This window comes from Sorex araneus, chromosome 1, assembly GCF_027595985.1.
Source record: "Sorex araneus isolate mSorAra2 chromosome 1, mSorAra2.pri, whole genome shotgun sequence".
Classification (NCBI taxonomy): Eukaryota; Metazoa; Chordata; class Mammalia; order Eulipotyphla; family Soricidae; genus Sorex; species Sorex araneus.
The window spans coordinates 32,989,448-33,003,987 of record NC_073302.1 but is presented as its reverse complement, the minus strand read 5'-3'; the positions used below and the strand labels follow the sequence as shown (position 1 = coordinate 33,003,987).

Here is a 14,540-nt window from a genome sequence, read left to right as displayed (position 1 = left end):
GTGAACATCTTTCTTGATGTCATGATGCCCAATGCCTTGCTTAATTTTCTGGGCATTGCTGAATGATCTTTCTTTTGCATGGACTAGTTGCAGAACCTTGTATGTTGTGTGTGTGTGTGTATGTGTGTGTGTGTGTGTGTGTGTAGATATTTTCCTTCATCGCTACTATTTAGTTGGCCAGTAATTTAACTCATATGATTCAGAAAAATAGAATTATCCTTTAAAAAAATTCGGGGCCACACCTGGCAGTGCTCAGGGTTTATTCCTGGCTCTGCTCAGGGGTCACTCCTGGCAGGGCTTGGGAGACGTGTGTGGTGTCAGGGATCAAACCGAGGTCAAACATGTGTAAGGCACGTGCCCTACACCACTGTATCATTGTTCCAGCCCCTAGAATCATCTTATTTTCCTCCAGATATATTTAGGAGTAGTTATTTATAGTAATTGGGCAAAGCCTGGCAAGCTACCCGTGGCTTATTCAATATGCCAAAACCAGTAAAGATAGGTCTCATTCCCTGACCCTGAAAGAGCCTCTGATTGTTGGGAAAGACGAGTAAGGAGAGGCTGCTAAAATCTCAGGGCTGGAAGGAATAGAGACGTTATTGGTGCCCGCTCAAGTAAATCAATGAACAACAGGATGACAGTGATAGTGATAATTTTATTGAATCATCGTGAGATAGTTACAAGCTTTCATGTTTGGGTTACAATCACACAATGATCAACACCCATTCCTCCACCAGTGCACTTAAAGTGAAATAAAACAAAAGTTGTTTCAAAGTGCACTCTGAATGTTATTTGTAGTCATATTCACTGTTCACCTTAATTTCAGTCATGTTAATTTCTGTAACTAGCCAGAATCAATAGATCCACTGAATTAAATTTGTGAGACAATTGGTGTCCATAATGAAAAAAAAAACTGTTTAAAAACTGAGCCAGAATCAACGCTTGATTGTAGCCATTGCCTTTTTCAATACCACTTCTGTCTCCTTCAATTCCTCTGCTTTCCTTCTGGAACTGACTTAGCACTGCTCACTCTCAACGACTGCTGAGTTTCAACTCTATCCATTGAAACCACTTTAGTATTTGTTTATGTCTGTTTTAAAGAATTCCAAATAGTGACATTTAATATAGATGGCTTCTTTTAAGTGCTATGTTTTAGGGTTTCTTAATAGCATTCTTTCTCTTATATTTGGATTTAGTTTTTTAATGGAATAGAATCACCTAGATTCGTCAAAAAATGTGTTCCCAAAGCCATTTAAAGATCTTATATAGTTCCCTCTATAACTACAATGAATATATATATATATACATATATATGTTTCCAAAATCCTTAATAGGGTTCCATGCTTTAAAATCAGGACTTTTTATATTTAAACATTACAAATCCAAATTAGGAATGTTGAATAGTTATTTATAAGTCCATCTTAGGTCTTAAAGATACTAACAATAGAAAATTTTTATGGTAAGACTTCAAAACTTTGAGTCTGATTCTGTAAATAAGAGAAAATGTAGGTTACTTGGTTACTATAAATGGAAGGTGACTGGTGGTGACTCAGTGCTCATGGCATAGTACTGAGATCATGGGTAGGAATAAGGTATGCGTAGAATGAGAACAAATAGGTGGTTGGATGATTATTTCAAGGGAGTTGGTGAGTAGAGAAGGAGATAAGAGTTAGTTCATATAGGCATAATGTAGGGGAAATTGCAGTGTGTAGGTAAGAATTCAGGTAGAGTAGTTTGGGGATTCTTGGGTGCATCACAGGACACACTTTAGTCCTGTGAGTAGAGATAGAATAAAAGAAAACTAGGACTCTAGTGCTGAGTAACTAAAAGGTCTGTGACTTTACAGGGACTAACCACCAGAATATTCTATTATCGAGTAATTCCACAGGATCAAGCCTCATTGGAATCATGAGTGTTCCCAGTCTATAACTTTTTATTTATATTCAGAGTTCTTCCCTCCAAAAGACCGACCATACTTTTGAAAGCAAATAGAAATCACCCTTTCCTCTGAGATTTGATGCTGATATTTTCAATTATTGCCAAATTTTGTATCATGTGAGTCATCTATGGTTAACCACTTACTGTGGGAAAGTCAGCTTCCAATTATTACTCTGAAAGCATAGTAAATCCTTTCAAAGGAGGAAGTGGATATTAATTTGGTCAGAGTGGAATTTTTATCATGACTGGTGGGTAGCATTTGTTCTGTTTTTATGCCCCAATTAATTTATGCTAAGACCCAGGTTTGATTCCTCTGCCCCTCTTGGAGAGCCCAGAAAGCTACTGAGAGTATCCCGCCCGCATGGCAGAGCTTGGCAAGATCCCTGTGGCGTATTTGATATGTCGAAAACAGAAACAACGAGTTTCACAATAGAGACATAACTGGTGCCCGCCCGAGCAAATCTATGAGCAATGGGATGACAGTGGCAGTAACAGTGATGTCTTAAGATATGTAGATAATTATTCATTTCTTTGCCTAAATCCTTATCATGTGTAGGGTTGACATAATTCTCTAATGACAACTTTGGAAGAAAAGATGTCATGTCTCCTGTCCTATGCTTTGATGTGGGTCACTTACATTAGAACCTCCTGTTATCAGGAACAATAGAGGCTAAATAATTGACACAATCAATAGAAGGTCTTGAAGCACCACAGTTTTCTTCTACTAATACAAATTCTGTTGTTCTCTTAAAATTAGAATAAAATTGATCTATTCATAGACTCTTAATATAATCTACAACATGTAATTGTTATATGCTCTTATATTCTTCATTTAAAAATTTTGAAATTCCATTTGATAGTCTATTCTATAACATTATTTGATCACGTGGATCATTGCTCGTAGAGCTATAGCTGCACTGTAAATACTCATTGTTTCCAAAGGAGACTTTGAGCTCTATGGCTCTGCACATCTAGAATAAGCACATTAGGATCCTGAGCAATTTCTTGGATAATTTTGTCTCCAAATTTTAGTAGCATTCTTTGTTCTCTAAATTTTTAATGTCCTCGTGCCTCCTTGCATGGTAAAAAGGAAACTGTCAGGGTCCAATAAATTCTTGTTGAAAACTAAAAAAACTGGAACAACTCTCATTCTTTTTTTTTCTTTAAAAAAATTTTTTTATTGAATCACCATGTGGAAAATTACAATACTTTCAGGCTTAGGTCTCAGTTATACAATGCTGAAACAACCATCCCTTCACCAGTGCCCATATTCCACCATCAAAAAAAAAAAACTGTATGCCTCCCATCCCTCCCACCCACCCTCACCCCCCCACCCAGTAACTGATAACGTCGCCATGCCCTTGCCCCGCCCCTGCAAGGAAAAAGAACCTTTCCCCTCTTGGACAGGCATGGGGCCAAGGCTTAGTTCTCATTCTTACTACTGGTGAGAAATAACATTGAACAGACACTTTAGATTACTGTTTGAAAGTTGTTGGTTGCTTTTAGAGTTAAGTTTTTATATACCATATGACTCAACTGTTCTATTCCCAGTTATTTATGTAAGGAAAGTGAAAGCGTATATCCACACAGCTATATTTTGTTGGATAAGTACTTTATATACAACTACTTGTGGCAGCTTATTTGTAATAGCCCCAAACGGGAAATAACCACATATCTATAGATGCATGGATACAAAATAAATATTATGATATATCCAAACAACAAAGTAACTTACTAATAAAATGGGACAAACTATTAATATACTCAACTTATATAAATCTCTGAATAATTATGCTGAATGCAAAAATCCAGACCAAAAAAATTCTATACCATATAATTAATTTCGGGCTGGAGCCATAGCACAGCGGTAGGGTGCTCGCCTTTTATGCAGCTGACCCATGTTCGATTCCTCCGCCCCTCTCAGAGAGCCCGGTAAGCTATCAAGAATATTGCACCCACGTGGCAGAGCCTGGCAAGCTACCCGTGGCGTATTCCATATGTCAAAAACAGTAACAATAAGTCTCACAATGAGACGTTACTGGTGCCCGCTCGAACAAATTGATGAGCAATGGGATGACAGTGATAGTTAATTTCACATAAGATTCAGGCCTGGTCATAGCCAGGTGTGGTCTGCAAAACCCCAGACAAACAAAACAAATGAGCAGGAAGACAACTAAGCAATTGTTCTGTTAAAAAGCAATGAAGACTGGTGCTTTCACGAAGCCCTAATTCCTAAGAATTCCTGTTCATTGATTGAAGTGTGTCTGCTCGACTATGAGGCTTAAGGAGTCAAGATAAGCGACTCTTGGAAGGTTTATGAGGGATGTAGACACAGAAGCAGACCAGAGGGCTGTGACTTTTGAAGAGGGAAGGAACTTGGCTTTCTCTGGGCATGTTCTTCCATTATCTAGCATTTCTTCACTGCTAGAGAAGTTCACCAAGGTTCACCAACAATTGCTTTCTTTTTATTTATTCTCTGTGCAGTTTTGAAAGACTGAGAAATAACACAAAATTAGCCCCGATTTTACAAATGGGAAGCCCTATCCTAGAAAAATAAGGCAACAAAGAACTTTGATTTTTAAGAAGTTTTTAGCAAGGAATTATGACAATACGCTCTTTTCTGATTGCCTGGACTCACTTTTTTATCTCTGCCACTTTACTACTTCTGTGATATAGGCAGAAGTTACTAAACCTCACTTAGTCTTCACCCGCCCCCCACTTAAAAAACAGGTGCTAATAGTACCAGTCTCTGAGATTGTTAGCATACGGCATGTTAAAGCAAAATGCTCCAAATAGTCCCTGGTGCACAGAAGTGTTAGATCCATGTTGGTTATTGTCTTCTGATCCTTTGTTTAAGAAGTTTGTCAAGAAAAACTTAGGTGTGTTAGATTTATCCTGGATTTCCATTACTACACTCTTTCTAGCCTGTTAGATCAGTAGCATTGCAGTAGCTTTTAAAATTAGATGTAGTTTGGAAACAAAAGGAACTGTCTATAGAGAACAGCTGAAAGATTGACATAGTGATTTAAATTAGTTAACTCTAAGAGAAGCAAAGTGCCTGCCATAGAGACAGGCTGAAGGAGCGAAGGCGGGGAAGGAGGAGGAAAACTGGGGATAGTGGTGGTGGGAAATATGCACTGGTGCAGGGATGGGTGTTGGGATATTGTATGACTGAAACCCGACCATGAGCAGCTTTGTAACTGTGTATGTCATGGTGATTAAACAACAACAACAACAAGATCAGTTAACTCTAGTCAAATCCCTACAAGGCACAAGTCTCAAAGATGTACTGGAGGAATTGGAGTGATAGCACAGCGGGTAGGGCATTTGCCTTGACGCGGCAGACCCGGATTCGATTCCCAGCATCCCATATGGTCCCCTGCACACCTCCAGGAGTAACTCCTGAGTGTGGAACCAGGAGTAACCCCTGTTCATTGCCGGGTGTAACTCAAAAAGAAAAAAAAAGTACTGGAAAATTCCAGTTCCTAGGTTATAAATTTTTGTTTTCAAAATCGAGGTATTGTTAGCTTACACAAAGGTATATCATATTATTTACTTTAAACATCATCTACTTTACTGGGTCAGAATTAAATGAAATGATGTAAGCAAGGCCCAGGGGAGACCATAGATCCTAGATTGGGATGAGTAACAGGAATGATAAAACCTCAGGATTATTCATAGGGCATTTATGAGTAAATGCTGGCAATTTGAAAATAGCACACAAGAGAACACATGACCCCTAGAAAGTCAAACTTCTGCCTCAACTTCACACCACTCCTCTTACAGTGGAAATGACTAAGGTGTAAAAAATTACTCTACCAAGTTCCTTTTACAATTTAGAGTCAGCCAGTGTTAGACCTTAACAACCCTGACTTCTTGGCTAGTGAATGCCACATTATAGATGACCTTAAAGGAACTAGAAAAATTACCTAATGCTTTCCACATAGTCATGTTTCTAATTTTGTAAATTAATTGCCTTTTTCTATTCTTATTTCCTTAGATTAAGTGAAAATAGTAAATCAATAGGAATCCATCAGTCCCCACTTGGGAACACCCAGCCCTAAATCAATCATATTATTGGGGCACTGACTTAGAACCCAATTCTCATTCTCTGGAAAAAGTGCATCCCACATTCTTATACAGTACTTTTTAACTGTTATTTGGTTTGAGTCATATAATTCCAATACCCATCCCTTCACCAGAGTACATTTCCCACCACCAGTGTCCTCAGTTTCCCTCCTACCACCCCTGCAATTCCCTTCACTTCTATGGCAGACACACTCTCTGTCTCTCTCTCTCTCTCTGTCTCTGTCTCTGTCTCTCTCTCCTTTGGACATTATGGTTTTCAATAGATACTGAAAGGCTGGAGTGATAGCAGGTAGGGCCTTGCACAGCCTTGCACAGGGCTGACCCGGGTTCTATTCCTCCATCCCTCTCGGAGAGCCCAGCAAGCTACTGAGAGTATCCCGCCCGCACAGCAGGGCCTGGCAAGCTCCCCATGGTGTATTCGCATACCAAAAACAGTAACAAGAAGTCTCACAATGGAGACGTTACTGATGCCTGCTCGAGCAAATCGATGAGCAACGGGATGACAGTGATAAGTGACAGTGATACTGAAAGGTTATTATGCATATCCCTCTACCTATTTTCAGCACTCAATTCTTGTCCAAGGTGATCACTTCAAATTATTATTGTTATACTGTTCCCTTCTCTATCCTAACTGCCCTTCACTCCACACACACTTGTGGCAAGCTTTCAACCATTGACCAGTCCTCCTGGCCACTGTTTTCCTTGCCCTTGGATATTAATCTCATACTTTTTTTAACGTACAGACTGGAGCCATAGCACAGCGGGTAGGGCGTTTGCCTTGAATGTGGCCGACCTGGGTTCAATTCCTCTCTCCCTCTCGGAGAGCCTGGCAAGCTGCCAAGAATGTCCCGCCCATACGGAAGAGCCTGGCAAGCTCCCTGTGGCATATTGGATATGCCAAAAACAGTAACAAGTCTCACAATGGAGATGTTAGTGGTGCTCACTTGAGCAAATAGATGAACAATGGGACGACAATGCTACAGTGCTACCACAAATACAGTCATGCCATATCTGTTTTCCTTCTGATTCATTTCACTTAGCAAGAAACGAACAGAAACTTACTCAAAGAGGAAATTTAAATGCTAAAATGCACATGCAAAAAATGTTCTACTTCACTAATCATCAGGGAGATGCAAATCAAAACAACAATGAGGTATCAGCTCACACCCCAGAGACTGGCACTTGTCCCAAAGAACAAGAACCAATGCTGGTACAAATGTGGGGAGAAAGGGATTCTTATTAATTGTTAGTGGGAATGCCAACTGGTCCAGCCTTTTGGAAAGCAATATGGGCATTTCTCAAAATACTAGAAATTGAGCACCCATTTGACCCAGCAATACCACGCCTCGGAATATACCCAAGTCCCAAAAACATACAACAGAAACACACTCTGAGCTTCTATGTTCATTGCAGCACTGCCCACAGTAGTCAGAATTTGGAAACAACTCGAGTGCCCAAAAACAGATGACTAGATAAAAAAAACTATGATACATATACACAATGGAATACTGGGATTTTAGAACTTTTCTCTTTAAGATCTCTTTGTTTCTCTCTTAACCAGACCCTGTGACTTCGTTTTTCTCTCTCTCCAGTTTGTACTCATTTTTATCAGTTCAAGATCAAAGGAACATTATCATCCACTTAAATGGAGCTTTTTTTCCAGTAGTGTTCTCTCTCTCTCTTTTTCTCTCTCTCTCTCTCTGAAATCTGCAGATATTGGAGTGTTCTGAATTATATAGACCATTATATTAAAGGGTTGTTATTCTCCTGTGCTGTGTCACGTCTGGCTTAAAGATTACAGGTCCTGCTACTGAAAGAGTCCTTTCTTGATCAAATCCAGACATTCACATCTTTTGGAAATTCCTGTTTGTATTTTTGGTGCAGTGGTTTTCACCATCTCACTTTTCAGTGTTTCTCAGTGAGGAAAGGAGCAGCAGGGATTCCGGTAACCTTGTGCCATGAATATAAGTAGGTAGATTCCACATGGTCATGCTAGAAAGAAGCCAAATATCTACAGGCAAAATGTAAAAGTAGATAGTAGGAGCTATGTTTGAAGTGACAGGGACTGGGAAGTTTCTCTGATATTTTTTAAAAATCAGCTTTGATTCTTCTCCTTTGCCTCTGAGTGGGTGTAAATTACTTTAGAGTTCTCACCCACACTTCCTCCCTTTTCTCTATTTGCCTTCAAGTATCTTAGTGGCAAGTGAACCAGATTCAGTGGAGGAATAATTATCTTCTCTTTCACCATTTATCAGCAGCCCACTTCCTTTAAAACCTGAGATGCTGCTTGCATGTTGCGAAGTGTCAGCATGCCCTGAAGAAACATAAGCTGTTCAGAGGAACAGCCTTTGTTGGAAGAGTTTATGCTGTCAGCATTAGACTTGAGAATAAACCATAGGTATGTTCATCAGCTTGTAGACCTATTTTACTGGATGTATAAAATTTTGGCAATAAACTTAATATCTGGGTTGTTTGCTGATTCTATTTGATGTCATTCAACACATGGCTTGCACACCAGTTTTTTAATTTCATCTATCTAAACGGTTGTCCCTCTGGTAAAGCTTCAGTTTCTTTTTACTTTGAGTTATTGCAGTTATCTTTTATCTACAAATTCCATCATTTCTGTTCAACTTTTATCAGTGAGTTGTATGAGTCTCTATGAATGCATTGATTCTTTTGTTTGCTTTTGGGGACTTTATGTACTTAGATGTACATAAAATTTTTATAAGTCATAATTGCATTATCAATATTTACATGTGGTTACTTGATTTCTTCATGACAGAAACTGGTTCCTTTGGCATCAGTCTAGATGCTTGTCTTAAAATTCTGGTTCTTGTAGACATTAGCGCCAGTCTGGGAGCCATCTTTCTCTGGCAGATTGAATGGAAAATCTAGATGGTGTGCTATTCTTCACATTCAATTTGGGGAAGGCATATAGGCAGGAAGAAAAACAACTGAACGGGGAGGGGCCATGATGGCTGCTAAGAACAAGCTAAGAACAAGCTGCTAAGAACATATGGATAAAAAAAAGTTACACAAAGAGAAAAGGGAGGGTCAAAGGAATGGAAGTTGTAAGGAAGTTGTAAGGATAATAAATGAGTTAGTTGAACAGAAATAGATGGAATAAGATTAAAGAAAGATAATACAAATTATGGTCTGGAGCAATAACACAGTGGGTAGGACATTTACCTTGCACGCAGTCAACCTAGGTTTGATTCCTCCATCCTTCTCAGAGAGCCCGGCAAACTACCGAGGGTATTCCACCCACACGGCAGAGCCTGGCAAGCTACCTATGGCGTATTCCATATGCCAAAAACAGTAACAAGTCTCACAATGGAGATATTACTGGTGCCCGCTTGAGCAAATCGATGAACAATGGGACTACAGTGTGACAGTGCTACAATACAAATTTTATTAGGAATTTGGAAAGGGGAATTTAGAAAGGGGAAAGATCAATGAAATGGAAGTTGTAAGGATAAGAAATAATAGTTGAACAGAAATAGTTCAACTCAGGTGCAAGACAAACCTGCATACAATACGGACTATGGATACTGTTCGGGGATATGCTGTGAGAGCAGTGGTATAATGTTTGGTAGGTTACCTCCGAGAGAAAATGGTCTACTTTTGAAATGGTCACAGTAATGCATTCTTTTTGTAATGTAGCAGGATATACAGAGATTCTGAGTATTTTTGCTTTGTTTGATCCCCCAAATAGTCTCATGACGTTATTGTCATTCTCACTCAGCAAAGTAGCATGTAGATTCAAGAGATCAAGTTACAAACAAGGGGAAAGTATCATTAAGTAAGTGGTCACTGTCATAATGTTGCTCATTGATTTGCTCAAGCGGGCACCAGTAACGTCTCCATTGTGAGACTTCTTGTTACACTTTTTGGCATATCGAATACGCCATGGGGAGCCTGCTAGGCTCTGCTGTGTGGGCGAGACACTCTTGGTAGCTTGCCAGGCTCTCCAAGACGGATAGAGGAATTGAACCCGGATTGTAGCAGAATATAAATCCAGATCCTGACTATGCATTTTGAGCTTTTCTTCCATATCAGATTTCTCATATTGACAGTACAGGTATAGAATAAGTGTGGTAATATTCGTAAATGATCATTTCTGCCCTGCATTCAAGAATTAAGATAATCTTATAATCTTATCTATCCCAGTTTAATCGATGTAACTGAAAGCAGACTATCTAGATATAAAATAGGGTTCATGCCTGAGTAATTTCAAGAAATAAATTTTTGTGCCTCCTTTGTCAAACTCAGTAATATCTACCTCATGAGTCACTGACTCATCATTACATTTATAAATATTAAATTCTGCAGAGCTTCTTTCTCACATACCACTATCTCTACAAAGACAATGTAGCACTGTAGCACTGTCGTAGCACTGTCGTCTCATTGTTCATCGATTTGCTCGAGTGGGCACCGGTAACATCTCCATTATGAGACTTGTTGTTACTGTTTTTAGCATATTGAATATGCCACAAGGAGCTTGCCAGGCTCTGCTGTGCAGGTGGGATACTCTTGGTAGCTTGTCGGGATCTTCGTGAGGGATGGAGGAATCGAACCCGGGTTGGCCGCGTGCAAGGCAAATGCCCTACCCGCTGTGCTATCACTCCAGTCCAAAGACAATAGTGTTTGGCATAAATAGGTGTTCATTATATGTATTTCTTGTTGAAAGAAAGAATTTTAATGCATCTGGGTACTAAACTAAATGCTTTATAACATTATTTATTTCCCTGAAAGAGCCTCCAATCATTGGGAAAGACAAGTAAGGAGAGGCTGCTAAAATCTCAGGGCTGGGGTGAACGGAGACGTTACTGGCTCCCACTCGAGTAAATTGATGAACAATGGGATGACAGTGATGACAGTGATGATGATGATCAAATAATAAAAAACCTTGGTCCTAGATTATAAAACTGAGAATACAAAGCAAGATGGAGGGTGGAGGTGGGAGATGATAAGAAGAACTGGAAATAACATAAGGATATTTGTTGGAGGGTCTTTTTTTAAATTTTATTGAATCACTGTGAGATAGTTACAAGCTTTCATGTTTGGGTTACAATCTCACAATGATCAAACACCCATCCCTCCACCAGTGCACATTCCTCACTATCAATATCCCTGGTATACCCCCCTTTCCCACCCTCCCCCTGCCTCCATGGCAAACAATATTCCCCATAATCTCTCTCTACTTTTGGGCAATAATGCTTGCAACACAGACACTGAGAGGTCATCATGTTTGTTCCATTTAACTGAAAGCAGACTATCTAGATATAATATAGGCATGCATCTTTTGACATGCATCTCCCATCCCAACTGGTTCCTCCAGCCATCATTTTCTTAGAGTGCCCTAAACACTCTAAGTTGAAGAAACTTTGGTACGTTATCACAATGGAATACTATGCAGTGTTTGGAGGGTTTTGAGTTCTTCAGTGGTGAGGTATAGTAATCATATATCAAGACCATATACCTAAACACTAGTGTAAACAAGTCACCTAAACTGTAGTAATCAAACATGGTAAAATTTAAAAAGTTTAAATAAAGTTTTAATTTTTTTTGTTTTTTTAAATTATAGAATCACAGGCTCCACTGCCCCACTTTATTGATGAGGAAATCAAGACAAAGAGTGAAGAAACTTACCAGAGGTCACACAGCTAGAGAGGATCAGGACTGGTCTTCAAACACAAGATTGTCTTGTTCTAAAGGTATGCTCTTGGCTTGATTTTCAAACATGTGTTCTCCCTTGAACACATAGCTTATCTCTGCACCTGTGCTTGTTTGTTCCTCTCTGGAGAAGGTGGTGTTTTCTCTTGAATTTTGCTTTCTCTCCTCTCATGCCTTTCTAAGTAAGTTCCAATAAGAACCACCTTGATTCACAAAAATAATAAATAAAGGTATTTCTTGGTTCCTAGAATTGCTTCTAAGGATTAAATAAAATTGGGTACTGGCCCTATTGTAATGTGGGGTACAGAGAAGTATAAAGAAAATTTATATTTTCTCCAGAATTTCTTATCACTTTAAAATGTCTCAAGAACAAATACATAAAGAACTTAGTTGGTAAATACCTTTGAAGAGTGACTAACCATATACTTGGGGGTTGTCTGAGGACATCGCCACAGTGCTCAGAGCTTATTCCTGACTCTATGCTCTGGGTACCATATGTGGTGCCAAGCATCAAAACAGAATCAGCTACATGCAAGACAATTTCCTCACCCACTATACTATCTCTTCAGCCCCAAGATATCAATTTCTTGTGGGTAACAACTAGTTGATTGTTCCTCTTTTAAATACACATTCCTCGTTATATCTAACATTGCTTATTCTCATGGAATGGGTCTTAAAGCACACAAGTCATCTTCAGGAATATAGAGGATCATGCAGAAGTGACTAGTATCCCATATGGTGATGAACACAGTTCTCTGTCTTCATGATATAGTCATCCCAGGAGGCCTCATGATAAAGTAATTAGTTTTTCCACTGGTAGTACCTTCTTCACTTATCTGTTTTGAAAGAAGTATTTCTTATTTCTTTACTTTGGGGATAAATGATAGTTACAAAACATTACTTGATCAGAATGAATTCTGATACTAAAAGTAGTTGCTGGCATCACGTTCCTTTTATAAGGAAAATAGACAGCTGTGTAACCAGCAGTGGTCCCAGATTGAAAAAAAAAAAGCTCCAATTCTACAAAACCACACCTGCATATCCAAAAGAGTTCCTGGAAAACATGAATGTTAGAATAAAAAAAAAAAAACACACGATTTCAAATCATTGCTCTACCTTTTACTAGTTCTGTTACCCTGAGTGAGATATTTCCCTCTTTAATAGCACAGAGGGTAGGGCGTTTGCCTTACACGTGGCTGACCTGGGTTCGATTCCTTTGTCCCTCTCAGAGAGCCTGGCAAGCTATTGAGAGTATCTGCCCACATGCAGAGTCTGGCAAGCTACCCATGGCGTACTCGATATGCCAAAAACAGTTACAAGTCTCACAATGAATTAGTTACTGGTGCGCTCTTGAGCATATTGAACAATAGTGCTACAGTGCAGGCTTCAGTTATTCTCTTTCAGATGACAATGATAAATCCTGCTTCATGCGCACTTCGTGAGGATTAAAGGAGGCAACAGATATAGTAGATTGTAGCATATCTGGTACCTATGAGAACTTTGCGGAGATGGGCTCTTTGTTCCTCAGAATTGGGAATGTGGTTAGTGCTAGTGAGATAGGCTAAGGGAAGTGAGTGTGCAGCTGGCTTGATGCACACACTTTGTATGCTTTGGAGAATGGGAATGTAAAACAAAGTTTTTATATAATTAGTCGATAACATGGCCACTTAAGATGGTAGATGCAGGATTTTATGGGAGCAAAATTAAGGTGTAAGGGCCTGAAATTTATATCCAGATCAGAATCAGGGAGTTTTTCCCAACACTGGGCCTCATTGGTACCTCATTTGTATACATGTACCTCATTTGTACCCCATTCCATATGAATGGAGTGAACATCTACCACACACTGGTACTTGGTAGAACTGCACTTGGTAGAACTGCACTTGGTAGAACTGCTAGAAAGCACTATGTGACTTCCCCTCTCAGTTTGTTGCCTAAAGACCTAAGGCTGTGCCATTCTTATGAAACTATTCTAAATGGATTTTCCTTGAGGCCTCAAAAACAAGATTAATAGAGAACATAGATTTTCCAGATAGACTGAAGCTTTGCTTATACTTCATTCAGCAAGTGTTTAGTGACTTCTACAATGTATGTAGAAGGTACTACATATAAGAGATTTAGCTGTTTGAAAAGTCAGCAAAAATTAAACAGCTGTGAAACTTTTGAGGTAGAAATTGTTAGGAATGTAAAATGTTCTTTGTATTTTATACCCTTTGGAAAATGGTTAACATCAGAAAAGGATGCCTCGTGTGTTTACAGAAAAGCTTTTTTCATCATTTAAATAACTCCCCCAAATCTCAATGATTGTATAAGAATAAATGATACCTTCTAGAGGGTACAATATGATAGCTGTTTAGTGTCACATCAGACCATGACAGAATCATGCAGAAGCCAACAAGCTTAGAGGGATCCCCCATCTGATGCAGAAATGCCTGGAAATTTCTCAAATAATCTGAAAACACCTATTCAAAAAGGAATTTTCATTCCTGGTGTTCAGGGCAGCTTTATTCACAATAGCCCAAACTTGGATTTAATTCAAATGCCAGTGAACAGGTGTTTGGATAAAGAAGTTGAGTTATGTTTGATCACTATTTACTCGACATTAAAAAAAATAATGAAATTGTGCTCATTAGGGTAAAAACAAATGGACTAGGAAGTAAAATAAGGAAGACAATTGTCAAATGGTTTTACTCACTGTGAATATGAATTATTAAAGCAAATGTATTTATAAGGAACAGCAAAACTAATCCCTTGACTCAATGCAAACCATGGTGGTTACCATAGGGAAAGAGTAGGTGGGAGAAAGAAATGAGTAGAAGGGCCCTTTTTGGTAATGA

The 14,540-nt window shown here is 39.0% G+C and overlaps 1 protein-coding gene across 1 annotated transcript in view; it reads left to right on the top strand.

Moving 5' to 3' along the window:
• PLPPR1 (phospholipid phosphatase related 1) overlaps nt 1–14,540 on the top strand; it is a 290,512-nt gene that overhangs the window by 93,154 nt on the left and 182,818 nt on the right. The window contains exon 2 of the mRNA XM_055120712.1: nt 11,615–11,744. The gene's annotated coding sequence lies outside the window, so the exon portion shown is untranslated. The remainder of the gene's footprint in view (nt 1–11,614; nt 11,745–14,540) is intronic.